Below are 14,865 nucleotides of genomic sequence, written 5' to 3'. Positions count from 1 at the left end.
TTGGCTCTTTTCCAAAAATGTATACCACCCATTCTTCTGTTTTCTGTGTGTGTGTTCTAAAATGGCTTTTCACGCCCACCAGACCTTCTGCCTTGGGTGAAAGTCTGCTTCTTTGCTTTCACTTTGCATGCCACACGACTTCTAAAACACACACTCCCTATTATTCATGCGCCCATGGCTCTCTGCATTTCTGCAGCAGCAAAGGCACAGGCTCCCTTGTGGATATCCCCCGAGGTTTATATTTGTTTTTACTATCTCGGGTGACATTCCATCTTTCCCCTGTCTGCTGGCATGTGGCCAGAACACTAATTGGAACTCCAGTGCTGCCGGTTTCTTACAACTCATCATGTGCATTTTGTTCCTATTATGCCCCATCGCTAAGTTTTCTGATGGCTTTTAAAAGCAGCTTGTCTGCCTGCATAGTGCTTCACTCTGGTCCTTTAAGAATCCCACCCTCTTGCTTTTTAAGCCACCACCACTTTGGGAGGAGGAGAAATTCTTACCCCAGGCCCCAAGTCCTCAGAGGTTACTGCTTTATGTTCAGAGGGCAAATAAATATTACCCTCTTGAATACAAGGGCTCCTGTTTTCGTGAGCATATGAAGGCTTTCCATGAGTATTCCTCTTGCTTCTTTCCACTTCCTCCTATAGCCGCCATTTCTCGAATTACTTCCATGCCCTTCTCAATGTGCATCAAGACCTTCAAGGTCATATTCTAAGGGAGGGGGGAGGGAAGTCCAGCCGCTGTGGCAGTTAACAGAGAAATAGGCTTCTAAGAAAAAAGATAATTATTTTATTACTAAAATCCTCTGAGTGAGAGTCACTATAAGGCCATGGAGACAAGGATATAGGCTGGTTAAAGGCCACTGATAAAAGTGTGAAAGGAAAATATCTTGTGCCCTCAAAATCCTAGCTAAAGGGAACATTCAAGCTGGGCAAATCTGCCTCCCATTCTATTCAAAGTCATCCCTCTGCTCACTCTGATAGAAGCTTATTCTGATTGCCTCCTTTGGAAAAGCTTATGAGAAACTCAAAAGAATGCAACCATTTGTCTCTCACCTACCTGTGACCTGGAAGCCCCCTCCCTGCTTCCAGTTGCCCCCACCATTCTGGACAGAACCAATGTACTTCTTACATATATTGATTGATATCTCATCTCTCCCTAAAATGTATAAAACCAAGCTGTGCCCCAACCACCTTGGGTACATGTCCTCAGGACTTCCTGAGGCTGTGTCACTGGCGTGTGTCCTCAACCTTGGCAAAATAAACTTTCTAAATTAACTGAGGCCTGTCTCAAATTTTCAGGGTTCACACAAGAGACCCATAGGACAGAGATGAAGGGTGGCCCAGGCTGACAGATTACCATTGGAACAGAAATGAAACACCAGGGGGTTACACAGTAAGAACCAATTAATTCCAGAACCCCAGGAATGGACAGGGGCCCACGGTTCACTCCAGTATCTCCTCTATTCTCCAGTGGGTAATTGTGATGAGATGGGACCATGGATACAGAGTAAAGACTGGTTAAGTCTGGAACCCAAGAAGGGTGGTCCTAGCCTAACGGATTACCATTGGAAAAAAGATGAAAGGCTAGGCAGGTACACAGTAAGGACCAGTTAATTCTGGAACCCCAGGGATGGACAGGGGCTCACTGTTCACTCCAGTATCTCTTCTGTTCTCTGTTCTCAAGTGGGTAATTGTAATGAGATGGGACCATGGGTACATGGTAAAGAATGGTTAAATCTAGAACCCAGGATGATGGAGGATGCCCCATTTGGGATAATAGGAAGAAAGGGAGGACACCTTTTTCCCTTTTCCTCTTTTTCCTCCTCTGTTCTCTCTTCGCAAATGGCAGATGGGAAATTGTGTCTCCATACCACAGGACTTGCCCCTTGGATGCAATTCCCCCAAACTGGGAAAATTTTAATTTCCTCAAACCTTAAACTGCTTGGCTTAAAAAGAAACTGGGAAGCAATTACAAGAGTCAGACTTGGAACCCCTGTGCAGGAGGTCCTCAGATTAGCCTCTTAAGTCTTTTATAACCCAGAGTAGAATAAAGAGAACAGGGCTAAGCCTGTTAGGTGGGGCAAATGGCATCGCCTCCCTCAAAACAAAAGATTCACACCCCTTTATATTACTTAAGGGACCACTTGCTATTCACCCACCGGTCCCTGGTAATGTCTAAAATAGCCCACACTTATTCAGACAAGCCCTAGCAAAAATCTAACTGAGAAATCTCTTGAGAGGGGATAACTTCTACAGTATGTAGACAACTTCTTTATCTACTCCCCCTTCTCAGGACACACATGGCAACATGCAGTACAAACCTTAACTTTCTGACAGAAAATGACTTTTGTCTAGTTCAAAGTTTCCATGAAATGGAAAAAAGATGATTTTTCCTTGGTGTTGTGGCTTGGTCCCCAGGGTGCGGCAAGCAGGGTCGCTAGGGCTGCTCAGGGAAAGGGAACCCAGAAGCCAGCAGTCAGGCAATGCCGGTAGAAGGGTAGGAATTCTTACCAGACTTCTGGCTTCTCTCTTTCTATGCAAACCAGTAGTAGGAATGGTAGAAATCAATGTATTCTCTGCCCCTCCATGAATGACTTCTGACTTCCCTTCTTGAATTTTCCTTTGTTGAAGCTACCTTTGTAGACTCTAAATCTTGTAAAAACTGCTTACCACCTCTTTGAAAATACGTCGTACACTCATGGATAAGTCATAACCTTAGTTAAGGCTTATTGGTTTCACCTGTGAGGTTACTTTTGGTAAAGTTCAAAAACCACAAGTATTGGCTATTTGGCTAAGCTAAAGTCAAGTAATAAGAGATTTAAAAGGATTTTCTTAGGAACACTATGGTTAAAAGTCAGCTTAGTTAAAAGCAGATATCCAAGCTATACATATATTTAAAAGGCCTTTGTTTTTTTCTCTTCTTGAATCTTATTTTTCTGAAGAAAAAAAGGTTTTTTGTTCTCAGTCAACTGAATCGCTTTTCTTATTTTGTCTTCTTGCCACTCTTGATGCACACATGAAAGGACCTAAGATAATTTCTAACAGCTTGGGACTCCTTGGGAAAAAAAGAGGAGGTGCCACAGACCCCGTTTTGGGAAAAACCTCTGGTTTCCTCATGGAACCCCAGGAATTGAAAGTGGATAGATCCCTCTTAAAATCTAAGGCTCTGTTCTGTTTGCATTGCGTTACCTGTTTTTCACTTTTGGGAGTTTCAGAAATTACTTCACATTATGAAAGAACTTTGGTAATAACCAGGTAGGAAATATATGGATGGCTAATGGCAGTTATGGAGGAATACTTGCACGTTTGGATCAGAGAAGCATGCTCTTGGCCACCTGGAAGGTACGGCAACATCCCCAGCCCCCACTGAGAGATAAGATTCCCATGGGGAATGGGCTGATTGGCATTGGATCACTTTGCAATGAAATGTATGGTAAAATCATTATACTGTCTTGCTCCGTAGCATTTCTCTTTTGGGGATTCAGGATCCACTATAACGATGGTCCCTTAATTTTGGGGATCCATTTTTGCCTTCCAGCTGTATCTGCTTATTAGGCTCTGGAAACTGTATGCTTTCTCCACTCTGTTCTTCCAAAGACTCCACCCTGAAGCCAATAATCCAATTAAGAAACAAAAAGTGGCAAATGAAAAATCTTACAACTACTGAATCTTCTATGTATTCATATGTGTTGTGTGTGATGATGTTTATATAAAAGAGCTCTAATTAATTGGTGTTAAAAAATAAATGCTTAAATATTGTCAGAAAATTTAAACTGTAATGCCTTTTAGTTCATGTGACCTAAATAATCTTTGGGAAATAAAGACAGTTTTAGGATTATTGGTAAAATAAAAATATCTTCAAAAATTTAGACATTTGGTCTAAATTATGCAAGTCAGATATTAGGTTTGCTAAATGCTTTAAGGCCATAAACTGCTTCTTTGGCTTTTGAAAATTGTTCGACTTGCCTGGTTTACCACTAGATAAGGCCTAATGACATGTGGAGTTAGCCATATCCCTAGCTATGCTGGAAAGAGACCTTATCTGCACTTCTGTCTGGTGTCCTAGGCTCCAAATCTAGTACATAATTAAAATAGCTTACTAACCAGGTTTTTCAGCAAAAGTTGCTAAGAGTCAACAGTGTAACATGTATTTGAAACTACTAAAGAAACAGTTTTACATGCAAGGTGTGCAAGGAAAGTAAAATGTGCATTTGGTAAAAGATTACAAGAAGGAATGGGAATGTGGATTTCTTGCCTAGTTTAGAGGGTTAAAGGATTATTTTAAGTTAGATAGGAAACACCTGAGGGCTTCAACAAGTTGTGGAAAGTTTGTGAAAAATATATTGCAAAAGAGATTCGGCCGGGCGCGGTGGCTCACGCCTGTAATCCCAGCACTTTGGGAGGCTGAGGCAGGCGGATCACGAGGTCAGGAGATCGAGACCATCCTGGCTAACACGGTGAAACCCTGTCTCTACTAAAAATACAAAAAAAAAAAATTAGCCAGGTGTGGTGGCAGGTGCCTGTAGTCCCAGCTACTGGGGAGGCTGAGGCAGAGAATTGCTTGAACCCGGGAGGCGGAGCTTGCAGTGAGCTGAGATGGTGCCACTGCACTCCAGCCTGGGCAAGAGAGCAAGACGTCGTGTCAAAAAAAAAAAAAAAAAAAGAGAGATTCTGTGTGTAAACATATTGGCTAAAGTTAAAGGGGTATTATACAGTTTTTCCATAAGTTGAACACTGGAATAAAAGCACAACAGAGTTTTCTCGGAGCACTGATCTGCTCTTTAACAAAAGAAGTTGTAAAGTGTTATAAAAGGTTTATGAGAATCTTACCTTATGGTCAGACATTAAAATTAGATAGATTTGTCTATAACATTTTATTAAGAATTCGGTTTGACACTAATGCAAAGGTGAAATTTAGCTTTCTCTCTTGAACAAGATTTTCGTGTAATATTAAAAAATAATGAAATATTTTTGTTTGCCTTTCAAATAAACTATAGGTTGGCTAAGTGAATGACTTATGGTGACCTGGGATTTTATTTTATAATATCAAATGTTTAAAATCTTTGATATTTGACAAACTTTCCAAAATTAAATTATAAATCATGTCTATTTCTGACCTAATTAATGTTTTAGACATTAGGTCCTCTAAAGTCCAAAAATGACATAGTTGGCTTATTTGGTATAAGGAAGCATTGTCAAATATGAAATTGTATTTGGCTTTCTTTGGGCTGTATTTGCATAAATATGTTATTAATATGTGTTCCAAAATTATGAGACTCTGATATAACTTAGTGGGTATTATTAATAATTAGAACTGTTATGTAAAATTCTTGTGTGCCACAGAGGTAAGAAATTTCCTTGTCAATGTGTCTTTAACTGTGGCTGCCCTAGGACTTTTCATCATCCACAGACAATTGTCTTGTTATTTTTTTATTATTATTATTATTTTTTTGAGACAGAGTCTCGATCTGTTGCCCAGGCTGGAGTGCAGTAGCCCAATCTCGGCTCACTGCAACCTCTGCCTCTCAGGTTCTACTGATTCTGCTTCCTCAGCCTCCTGAGTAGCTGGGACTACAGGCGTCTGCCACCATGCCTGGCTAATTTTTGTGTTTTTAGTAGAGACGGGGTTTCGCCATATTGGCCAGGCTGGTCTCAAACTCCTGACCTTGTGATCCGCCTGCCTTGGCCTCCCAAAGTGCTGGGATTTCAGGCGTGAGCCACCGCGCCTGGCCTGTCTTGTTCTGATCCTCTTTAAATGGTGTTTTATAATCAGCTATAGAACTGACAGGTGTTCCTGAATGCAAGTTTCTGGTAACTTTGGAGATTGTGACTGTCAGGCCTCTGAGCCCAAGCTAAGCCATCATATCCCCTGTGACTTGCACGTATACATCCAGATGGCCTGAAGTAACTGAAGAATCACAAAAGAAGTGAAAATGGCCTGTTCCTGCCTTAACTGATGACATTCCACCACAAAAGAAGTGAAAATGGCCGGTCCCTGCCTTAACTGATGACATTATCTTATGAAATTCCTTCTCCTGGCTCATCCTGGCTCAAAAGCTCCCCCACTGAGCACCTTGTAACCCCCGCCCCTGCCAGTCAGAGAACAACCCCCTTTGACTGTAATTTTCCTTTACCTACCCAAATCCTATAAAACGGCTCCACCCCTATCTCCCTTCACTGACTCTCTTTTCGGACTCAGCCCGCCTGCACCTAGGTGAAATAAACAGCCTTGTTGCTCACACAAAGCCTGTTTGGTGGTCTCTTCACACGGATGCGAGTGAAAGTGACATTAAAATAAAGGAAAAAATACCTTTCAGGACTTTCATGGAGAGCTGAAATGTTCATGAATATCAAGCAGAACAGGGGTTAACTGAATGGACAAAACTAATAAAAGACTGAAGTCATCTTTTTTTTTAACATTTTGCTTAAAATGTTGCTGATCCTTTGTTTTTCAGATTCAAGAAAACTTTTCTTTTGAGTTATTTACAGCTTTTAACAATTGAGTAAAGTATACTCCTGTGAAGAAAATTTGGAGCGTATTCCTTTCTCGCTACCTGATTTTTCCAGAATTTGGAAACAATTTGTGAGCTTTTTTTTTTTTTTTTTGAGATGGAGTTTCGCTCTTTGTTGCCCAGGCTGGAGTGCAGTGGTGTGATCTCGGCTCACTGCAACCTCTGCCTCCCAAGTTCAAGCAATTCTCCTGTCTCAGCTTCCCGAGTAGCTGGGATTACAGGTGCCCGCCACCATGCCCGGCTAATTTTTTTTGTATTTTTAGTAGAGACGGGGTTTCACCATGTTGGTCAGGCTGGTCTCGAACTCCTGACCTTAGGTGATGCTCCTGCCTTGGCCTCCCAAAGTGCCGGGATTACAGGCGTGAGCCACTGCACCCAGCCAATTTGTGAGTATTCTTAACTTATGGCAATATAGTTATTTGCATAAGTGCAATAAGAATGCTTTCTTTTGCAACAGGGCAATGGGAGAAACTGGTTGTTTTACCAAGTCTTTGACTGGAATGACATGTCTTCATTTAAGGAGTCAAGCTTGACTTACAGAGCCAATAAAAGCCCTTTGGGAAAACTGGCCTCATGCCTTGTCTACACAGTCCCTGTACAGGGTTCCTGACCTGTGGTATGTAAAGAACATCATTTTCTGACAGGCCTAAGAACCCCAAGTTATTTTGGAACCTCAAAAAAAGAGAAATTTACTCAACTCATAGGTATTTGAAGGTACAAACCCATGGGTGAGCTCAGTTTTAAAAAGTCTTATCTGAGATTACTTATGGAACAGAGTTCCATCAAAGCAAATTTTAAAAGCCTATGTGAAAAAAAAATTATTCTTGCTGGGCTTTATGCAAATAATCAGGCTAAGTATAATAAGACTAAAGTTTACTTTCCAAACAAATCAGTCCTATCATAATTTAAAAAAAAATCACGAGGACTGGAGAGAGAAAAATATTTTTCAAAAATTATTATATACCATTAGAATCTAGTCTCATCAGTTGTTTTTAAGTTTTTGTCTGCATTTTGGACTAACCCTGCTTATTCCTGTAAACCAACCAGTGATCTCTTGATGCAGCTCAGAAGAAACAAAAAGGATGGGTCATCAAGCTCCTGATGATCTTCAGTGAGGGATATCATCCCCTCAATATTCAAGAGACACCCTTCTACAGGGGACCCCTAGACTGATCATCAGTGGGACAGGAAGGTGGCAAAATCCTGCCCCTGACTCCCTTGGATCTGGCTAGATACTGCTTTCACCAATCCACGGAATGACATTCCTGCCCTGTCAGCTAGCAAGAGGCCAAGACCCACTGAACCACCATTGTCCCTTTGTCAGTGGAAAGCAGTTACAGAAGACTGACTTTTGTCCATTTTTCCCCAAAGATTTGGGGTCTTGGGCTCTTGAGGGGGGAATGTTACAGGTAGACAGGCATGAGCAGGGCAAGAGAGGGCTCTCCCCCCACCCACTAGGAATGTCAGGTGATGGTTCCGCAATTATCCCATTGCCTCTTTAAAAGTGATAGTTGGCAGCTGGCATGAAGGACAGGCCATTTCCTGATAGTCCACACCTATTGCACTAAAGTGTTAATTGAATGCGGATAGCAGGGAGAAGCAATTTCCCAGGCATATGCATTAAGAGACAGAATGACAGAGTATGACCTTCTGGGGGCACTCCACTGGAAAAGGGAAGAAAGCCTCAGATGGGCATGCATGCAACTTTCTAAACACACTGTGCGTGCTCACTTCCCAAGGGTAAGGAGGGCACCTTGCATGCGGGCAGCCCACACTAACGGAGGAATCACGGGAAAGGAACCAGCCTATAAAATCCTAGGATCAAAGTTAAACAGTGTGCTTGTCCTTCAAGTTGCCCGCTTAGGTCTCTTCCAAGCGTACTCCCCTTTCTCTCCTGTTCTGAAGCCTTTTTTTTTTCTTTTTTTTTTTTGAGTTGGAGTCTCGCTCTGTTGCCCAGGCTGGAGTGGCGTGATCTCGGCTCACCGGCTCACTGCAACCTCCGCTTCCTGGGTTCAAGTGATTCTCCTGCCTCAGCCTCCTGAGTAGCTAGGATTGCAGGCATGTGCCACCACACCCAGCTGGGTTTTTTTATTTTTTTATTTTTAGTAGAGACAGGGTTTCACCATGTTGGTCAGGCTGGTCTCAAACCCCTGACCTTGTGATCTGCCTGCCTCGGCCTCCCAAAGTGCTGGGATTACAGGCGTGAGCCACTGGGCCCGGCCCCTGAAGCCTTTTTAAATAAACTTCCACTCCTGCTCTGAAATTTGCCTCGGTCTCTTTTTCTGCTTTATAACCCTTGGTCGAATTCTTTCTTCTGAGCAGGCAAGAATTGAGTTTGCTGCAGACCTGTATGGATTCACTGTCGGTAACTTAGATACCTTCCAGTGGTAACACTTAGGTGTAGACTTTTTTGGTATTTATCCTGCTTAGTATTTTCTAAAATTCCTGGATCTGTGGTTGGATGTTTGTCATTGATTTTGGAAAATTCTCAGCTGTTATTATTTGAAATATTTCTTCTGCTCCAAATTCACTGTTTTCTTTCTAGTATTCCAACTATGCATATGTTATACCTTTCAAAATCATCCCACAGTGCTTCAATGTTCAGTTCTTTTTTTCATTTCAATTTGGAAGTTTCTATTGTGAAAAGAAAATAAAAACCCAGGACCCTGATTCACTATGCCAAAAGGAAAATATTAAGCTGAAAGCTGAGTCATGCAATAAAATACCTTTCTTTTTTTTTTGTTCCCAAGCAGATAGCTACAGATAAAAGGTTAAATATCTCCACAGGTAGATATTACACATTTTCCTTATCTTATGTAAAGTGCTGATTTACTGTGAGCCAGAGGAATACAGAATTGACTATTCCTGTTTCTGCTCCTTTTCCCTTGCATCATGTGGATTACTGTACCCTCCCTCTTCCCCTCTAGCCTGCTGTTTCCATTTAAATATTGAAGCCCTCAAAATTATCTTTGGATAAAGGTACAGACCACAGACTGTTTCTGTGATTCCATGCTCTTTTCTTCTGGGAATGTCTTCACCTTGGCAAAATAAACTTCTAAATCAATTGAGACATGTCTTACATACTTTTTAGTTTACACTATTGACCTATCTTCAAGCTCAGGAGTCCCCAGCCCCCAGGCCACGGACCTGGACCCGTCCATGGCCTGTTAGGAACTGGGTCACACAGCAGGAGGTGAGTGGCGGGCTAGCCAGTAAATCTTCATCTGTATATACAGCCACTCCCCATCACTTTCATTGCCGCCTGAGCTCCGCCTTCTGGAAGATCAGCAGTGGCATTAGATTCTCATAAGAGCACAAATCGTATTGTGAACTGCACATGTGAAGGATCTAGGTTGCATGCTCCTTATGAGAATCTAATGCCTGATGATCTGTCACTGCCTCCCATCACCCCAAGATGGGACCATCTAGCTTTACAAAAACAATCTCCGGGCTCCCAGTGATTCTACATTATGGTGAGTTGTATAATTATTTCATTATCTATTACAATGTAATAATAATAGAAATAAAGTACATAATACATGTAATGCACTTCAATTGTCCTGAAACCATGCCATTCGCCCCCCAGTCTGTGGAAAAATTGTCTTCCACAAAATCTGCCCCTGGTGCCAAAAAGATTGGGGACTGCTACTCAAGCTTGCTGAGTCTTTCCTCAACTGTGTCCAGTCTACTGATAATCCCATCAAAGGCATTCTTCATTTGCTGGAGTGCAGTGGCACGATCTCGGCTCACTGCAACCTCCACCTCCCGGGTTCAAGCGATTCTCCTGCCTCAGCCTCCTGAGTAGCTGGGATTACAGGCACCCGCCACCACGCCCAGCTAATTTTTGTACTTTTAGTAGAGATGGGGTTTCTCCATGTTGGCCAGGCTGATCTTGAACTCCTGACCTCAGGTGATCTACCCACCTCAGCCTCCCAAAGTGTTGGGATTACAGGCGTGAGCCACTGTGCCTGGGCTCTGTTACAGTATTTTTGATTTCTAGCATTTCCCTAAATATTCTTCTCAGGGAGAGTTTACATTTTGCAGCTCTTTTAACTGTTATTCACTGTTATCCACTATTATTATAATAAAGCCTTGTTAGCATGGTGGTGAAGTGCAGAGGAGAGGAAGTGTTCTATAATATTATGATTAAATTTCAGTCTCTTGTGGGCCTGTGTCCCTGGGCTTTGATTTTCATAAGAGTTTTATTTTAGCGCCTTTCTCTCCCTTACATGAGACTAGAAACCTAAAGGGGGCTGAAATAGGAGAAACGCCTTTCCCTCAGCTGAGATAAGGCTCTGATAAAGTCTTTTCCACTGCAGAATAGGCTTTTTTTTAAAAAAAATGAAGAAGGCTCTGGGTGTATTTCACAAAAGTACAGTTCCCTTCCCACTGCAGGGGCCATGAAGAGATATTTTTGGGTTCTTCACTGCAAGAATATGGTGGGTTTCTTGGAAGTAATGCCCACAAAAGCGTGGGGACCTCCCTGACTGCAGATCCTCAGGGGTTTCTCACTCTCATATTATTCCACACTCAGTCTCCAGCAATTCATCAAAATTACATTTAAGTGCTCTTACCTATTTATGTCTCTAGCAGTTTCTGTTCTATGAAAGAAGAAATAGGCTGTGACTCTCTGGATTTGCCTTCAGAATTTGGGGTAGTCAACTGTCCTATGGCTCAGTTCTTTGAAGAATCTAAGAAATGTTGTTGATTCTGTTTGTTCAGATTTTTTTCTGGTTGTAAGTACAGGAGCAATGACTTACAAGTTCTTACATGTTGGAACTGAAACTGGAAGTCTGGCTATGGGTTTTAACAGGGAAGCTAAAGAGCAGTGCAAAATAAAAAATAAAAAATTTAAAATGGGCTGGGTGTGGTGGCTCACACCTTTAATCTCAGCACTTTGGGAGTCCAAGGTGGGAGGATCGCTTAAGTCCGGGAGCTCAAGAGCAGCCTAGGCAACATAGCAAGACCCCCTCTCTATTTAAAAAAAAAAAAAAAAAAAAAAAAGCAGTGCACATTGCTTTTGTCTGCTTCTTTTCTGCTGAACATCACATCTGGGAATTAGGTTGCCCTGGAAAACCCAGCTGCTCCATAAATATTAGCTCTTTTCACTCCCAAGTACAGGAAATTTATGGGGCTCCCTGAACCTGACATCTCAGCCCCAAAATTTGTAATGTGCAATGCAAATTAGACTTTTGACCTCCTGAATCAAAATTCCTGGTAATGGCCATGCACAATGGCTCATGCCTGTGATTCCAGCACTTTGGGAGGCCAAGGTGGGAGGGTCACTTGAGTGCAGGAATTCAAGACTGGCCTGGGCAATGCAGTGATACCTTGTTTCTATAAAAAATCTTTAAAAATTAAAAAATATATATATTCTTGGTAATGAAGTCTGAGGAACTGTAACTTAATGCTAGGAGAGAAAAGTTGTCTATGTCACTACCACCACCACCACCATCAAGAGGCAGTGCATGATACTATTAGAATCTATAGTTTACATTAACTGCCTAATGATTGTTAAGTGCTTGCTTAGACTAGAGTAACTAGTTTCTGAGCCCTGGGAGTACATTCTAAAGGGAGTTTGTACATAAGAGTTGGGAGTACCCAGATTTCAGAGCCAGACAGTCCAAAGTCTGAATACAGACTTTGTCACTAACTATTTGTGTAACTTTAGCAAAGGTACTTAACGTCTTTATAACCCAGTTTCTTCATCCTTAAAAGGGAGCTGGCATTAACTACTTTACAGGATTATTGTGTATACTGAGAAAACTATTTGATATCCTGCACAACATGCGTATATCAGATCTTTCTAGTTCTTTTAAAATTTCTGATCTATTCCTATTATGGAGTGGGCTGGAGAAAGCAGGAAAGAATAGATGAGAACTACATGGTTTTTAAAGGTCATAATTGCTAAGTCAGTGTCACTGTGCTCTTTGTGCTGTAGCCTCAGTGCTTTGTATATTCTGTGTTGCTTACCATAACCCTTTACTAAAAGGATGCCATTTTTGCATAGTTGCCACTGCAGGTTACTGACTTTCTCCTCCTTTTAGTCACATGTCACAGAGAGGCTAATTCCATTTCCAAGAGTGAGTCTCTTTGGTCTACGGATAATCTATCCCCTTGGTACTCTCTTGTTTAGGAAGAGGCATTGATCAAATTCCACTCAATGTGACATTAGGGGAAGGTTACAGATGGACTTCTGAGGAAAATGTCCTCATTCATAAGATAAAGTCATCAGAAAAGATTGTCTTTTCTTCTTCCTCAGGAAGTTGCTTACCTCCTGGAATTGTTGTAGCCATCAAGCTATCAGCCTTAGGACGGAAGTTGATATTGTGAATGGCAGAAGAAAGAGACGGAAAAAAGCTGAGTCCTTCGCTGAATTAAACAACCATCAAGGCTGCCCTACTTCAGTACTTACAATCTTTGGATAATTAATTTCCTTATTAAGTTAGTTTTAGTTGAATTCCTTGTTATATGAAAATGGAACAATCCTAGATGTGCTCAGGCACAAAACAGCTCTTCAGTGAGTAAGAATTCCTGACTTGTGTCCATCAGTGAGCACCTACATCTGCAGTAGCAGAACTCATGTTTCCCAGGAAAGAAAAGCCAGAAATTCTCAACACTTGTCCTAATGATTGCTAGAGGTCTGACAACTGTTTGGCTTCTGCTCCAGATTAAAAAGTAAAGCTTTAGGCAGAAGCCAAACTCTGACTTATCTAGGAGGTCCAGAGGTACATTAAATACTTAAGATAATAGATAAACCTAGTTTCAATTCAGAGGATCATTGTGTGAAGGTGCACCCTTGTGAAATATCCAGATTATAAAGATATCAAAGGTTACCTGCTTTCAATTCAGGGGACTGTGCTGATATTGAGAAAGACACATTTACAGTGTTGACAGTTAGAACAATATGATTAATTTTCCCAGGTGCACTAAACAACACAGGTATAGAAAGTCATAGATACTTGAGATTTATCCAGAGTTGGGGTTTTTCCAGGACAGTGGAGCCAGGCACTAGAGGATGAGGTAGAAGAGTAGTAAAAATAAGTACTGTGATGGACATTGGGTTGGGAAGGAAGGAAAGGGTGGAATAGGCTGATAAACAGGGAAAAAAGGATAAGGGACAGGAGGTCTAACAATATTCAGGTTTAATTTCTTTATGATAAATACTTTGCTACAAGCTTTGAGGAACAGAAGATCTGATTGTAAAAGCAGTTACAATGATCATGGACGCTTTTAGTGATAACTAGCACTGGAGGAATATAGACATAGCATAGAAGTAATGCACATCAGCTCCAGATTCAAACCACAAAGGTGGGAATGTCACCTCCTCTGCTAACCGACTCAGTGAGGTTGGCTAAGCTACTTAACCAATGTGTGCCTCAGCTTCCTCATATGTAGAATGGAAACAATAGCAGCACCTACCTCATAAGTTTGTTTTGAGGATTAACTAAGTGAATACATTTAGAGCCCTTAGTAGAGTACCCTGGCACATAGAAATCACCCAATAAATCCAATAAATCTTAATATTAACACAAATTACTATTTTAAGTAGTAAACATTCAGGCTTTGCAGTCAGACAGACTGGGGTTTGAATCACACTTCCAGAGTCCAAGCTTCATTCTCTATGCTTCCTGTCCCTCAACACTAGTTCTATGTTATTCATTAAAAAATAAAAATAAAAAATAAATAAAAAGACTCTGATACATGGTATAAAGAAACAAGTGGGCCGGGCACAGTGGCTCATGCCTGTAATCCCAGCACTTTGGGTGGCCGAGGTGGGTGGATCACCTGAGGTCAGGAGTTCAAGAGCAGCCTGGCCAACATGGCAAAACCCTGTCTCCACTAAAAATACAAAAATTAGCCGGGCATAAATTAATGGTGCAAAAATCAGTGGTGTGTGCCTGTAATCCCAGCTACTAGGGGGGCTGAGGCAGGAGGATCGCTTGAACTTGGGAGACAGAAGTTGCAGTGAGCTGAGATCGTGCCACTGCACTCCAGCCTGGGTGACGAAGTGAGACTCCGTCACAAAAAAAAAAAAAAAAAAAAAAAGAAACAAGTGGCCAAGTGGCAAATAAAATATTGTGTAAGTACAAAGAATGGAGGAATTACTTCCTACCAAGGGGCAAGGGATAAGGGCGAGGAGGTATCAGACTTCAAAAAGGCCCTGGCATTTGAACTGAGCCCAAATGATGTTTCCCATAGACAGAAAAAGGGTAAGAACATTGAAGATTGAAGGGACAGCATGTGGGAAAGGCATAAAAGTAGTAAAGCACACAATACAGTTGGGAAAACAACAGATTTTCCAGTGGGGCTTGACTGCAGGCAAAGTGGGGCAAGGCCTGGAATAG

At 41.7% G+C, this 14,865-nt stretch overlaps 1 protein-coding gene across 7 annotated transcripts in view; it reads right to left on the bottom strand.

The window, feature by feature from the left end:
• Positions 1-14,865, bottom strand: part of GPRASP3 (G protein-coupled receptor associated sorting protein family member 3) — a 32,206-nt gene that overhangs the window by 12,392 nt on the left and 4,949 nt on the right. The gene's annotated exons all lie outside the window — the stretch shown is intronic.

The sequence above is a fragment of the Gorilla gorilla genome, chromosome X (genome assembly GCF_029281585.2).
Source record: "Gorilla gorilla gorilla isolate KB3781 chromosome X, NHGRI_mGorGor1-v2.1_pri, whole genome shotgun sequence".
NCBI classification, from domain to species: Eukaryota; Metazoa; Chordata; class Mammalia; order Primates; family Hominidae; genus Gorilla; species Gorilla gorilla.
Note: the sequence above shows the minus strand (reverse complement) of the source record. Positions and strands in the feature narration are given on the sequence as shown.